The 2,900-nt window shown below is 55.0% G+C and overlaps 1 protein-coding gene across 1 annotated transcript in view; it reads right to left on the bottom strand.

Moving 5' to 3' along the window:
- The window catches only part of TMPRSS2 (transmembrane serine protease 2), a 39,056-nt gene extending 38,182 nt beyond the window's left edge, over window positions 1–874 (bottom strand). The window contains exon 1 of the mRNA XM_027774898.1: window positions 553–874. The gene's annotated coding sequence lies outside the window, so the exon portion shown is untranslated. The remainder of the gene's footprint in view (window positions 1–552) is intronic.
- Window positions 875–2,900: the final 2,026 nt, after the last annotated feature.

Here is a 2,900-nt window from a genome sequence, read left to right as displayed (position 1 = left end):
CCCTGCCGCGCCGGCCGTATGGTTCCGGCATCACAGCGAGCTTCTGGTTTCTTGCGGCTACGGTAGGAATCTAAGAAGCAGAGTTCAGGTAACACTCCCTGCTGCAGAGATTTCCCAAAACAAAGAAACGGACCGGCAACCCTCCCTCTTCTTCGTCCCCGAAGGGAAAAGGCGCACCCTGGACTCCCGCGTTGGGCCAGAGAGCCGGCCGACCAGCAGCCCGCTCCGGCCAAGGAGCCCGGAGCCCCGAAAGACCCCCTCGGAGCACCCACTTCCACGGCCAGTTGGCCAGGGACTCGCTGGGCCACTTGTCCAGTCGGGCGAGGATAGCAGAGGAGGTCGGGGGCCCGAGCCTTTTGGCAAGGGGTCCCAGCCCGCACGTAGGCCGCTTTGCCCACCCCAAGTGGACGCACCTGCCGCGCTTGCCCGCCTCACACTCGGCTCGTCACCCACCCGGCGCGGAGGCGGGAGACGTAGGGAGCTCCTAGGCGCTCAAGCCGGGATCCCGAGCCCAGGAAGCCCGCACAAGAACGGGTCCCGCGCGCTGCTTACCTGCCTCGCTCCCGGCCGCTGCTCCCAGCCCCTCCGCCTTCCTCCTCCGCCTCCTACTGAGCTCCCGTCCTCCTAGGCCGGGCTCACAACTCCCCCACCTTCCCCAGTTCTCTCTTTAATCAAAGGAGGCGGCGTCCTAGAGCCCAAGGCGACACCCCCAAGCAAAGGTCTCCGGTCACCTCGAGCAGGGGGAGGGGACGGACCTGAGCGGCTGCCCCAGGCGGGCGGGTCCGGGTCCCTGGCGAGAGCTAGGAGGAGGAGTTTCCCCAGGGAAAAGCCCGGGACGAGCTCCTAGCCGGCCCGCGGGGTACCCTGGACAGACTCCGCAGCGCTTCCCGGGTCTGCCCCAGCAGGCAGATGAGGGCTGGGGAGGAGCGTGACTTGCTCCCTCCCACTGGACCGCTCCGGTCTCCGGTGCTATGGGTCTAGGCTCCAATGTGGATTAAGCAGGGTATTCTGGGGAGCCCTAATCGAGTCCCCCAAGTGAGCCCTGGGAGTGCTGCTCCACGAACTCCTGTGGGCCGCTCGCCTAGCTCTGGAGTTCGGGGGGACCAACGAGACCTCTGTGAAGACCCAGTCCCAGTCACAAGTGTCAGGGACGCTGCGCCTGGCGTCTGGGATCCTCCCTAGGCTACAGTCCGATCTCAAATCCCTTCAGCTGTCGGAGCCTGCAGTGGAAAAGACTCCGCAGGAGGAGCTGTCTTTCCCTGAACCACAGGGGTGCGGGGATGAGAAAGCCGTGGGTGCACCTCAGCCCAGAGACAGCTTTTCTCGGGTGTTTTAGAGGTACTTCCGATGTCGTTTGCGATTGTGAGGTCTCAGGATACACAACCCCAAAATATAGATGACTGGAAGATCAAAATATGCCACCCCAAAATAGTCCTCTTTAGCATAGTTTTTGAAGCTGGTTGAGAAACTGCAAAGCCCAGCAGCTCTGAAAAGTTGCCCTTTTTTTTTTTTTTGGAGAGGTTTTTGCAATAGGGTGCTTGAGCACGCCAGAAAGAGAGAGAGAGACAGAAAGCGAGAAATCACTCCCCAGGGGGGATGGTCACGCTGCAATCCCTTCTCCTCCATTCTCCTCTCGGGATCTTGGGCACGCACGCACACGCGTCTGGCATGAGTTTTAAGTCACGGTGTCAGAGACTCAAACCCCGATCGACTACATTGGAGTCCAGCCACATTACACCAACTGCTGGTCCCAAAAGCTGCCCTTTTGTAAAGGAAATTTACATATATAAAGGAAATGTTCATGGGTAAAGGCATCTGAAGCAGGAAGAGAGCCAGTTCCAGGCAATTTTATCACCTGAGATGCTGTTAAGGAGGCAACTTTTGCTTACCAGCTTTCCCTCCTCTCACCCTCCCATATTTTGGCCCCATGGCCACCTATTCCTATCTGAGCTCAGGATGACACACAAGTCTCAATCGTTTGCTGTTTCTTTGCGTCTCACACCTCTGTAGGACTCAAATAGTTTGTGTTGATTTGGTTTATGGCAATTAAATTCACAGACCTTTGGAAGAACCTACCAGTATAGAAGACACACATTTTTCCCTCTGCTATGCAATATACACATTGATATGATAGGCTTCAAAATAGGTGGAAGCAGGGGCCAGCAGGTGACGTGGTGGTAAAGACGCTGGATTCCCATATGGTCTAACACAGTTCAAGTCTTGGATCTGGTGGCTTGCTTTCTCACTTTCTCTCTGTCTGATCAAACTGGAAAATCATCATCATCATCATAAATAAGCAGGGCCAACAGGTGTTTTGGAGGTTATGGCAGCTGGATCCCACATGGCTGACTGAGCAGTTCAAGTCCCAGACCCTGGAGCTTAAAAATCAAACCAGGCACGTATGTGAACCAGCTCCCAAAATCCCAAGAGAATGGAGGAGAAATTGCACCCTGGCCATTCTCTCTAGGGGATGATTTCTCACATTCTCTCTCTCTAGTGAGTGTACATACCCTATAACAAAATTTTTTTTAAAAAATGGAAAGAGAAGAAAGCCTAAGATAAGCTCTCTCTCACAGAAGCCTCTCTTGGCCAGCCAGACTTTCCTAGTACATTCTTCCTTTCACTGTCCTTTGGCTTCTGCTTTACTTTACTGTTAGCCCTGAAAACAGGATGTCCTGACTACGCTCTAGCCCTACCCACCTCCCATACTTCACTGCTTTCTAGGTAGGCCCCAGGGGAAGACCCTCAAGGACAGTTTCCAGCACATAGATCGGCTCTAGTTATCTTCTGGTGGCAACTCGCTTATTTCTGCTTTGACAGCGTGTTTGCTGCCTGCTAGAAGTGACCCCTAGTTCGCACCTGCACACCAGGTAGTACGTGCTACTAACCTTTTAGCCCTT

This window comes from Tupaia chinensis, unplaced genomic scaffold (genome assembly GCF_000334495.1).
Source record: "Tupaia chinensis unplaced genomic scaffold, TupChi_1.0 Scaffold000492_1, whole genome shotgun sequence".
Classification (NCBI taxonomy): domain Eukaryota; kingdom Metazoa; phylum Chordata; class Mammalia; order Scandentia; family Tupaiidae; genus Tupaia; species Tupaia belangeri.
This window is presented reverse-complemented; position numbering and strand designations above follow the sequence as displayed.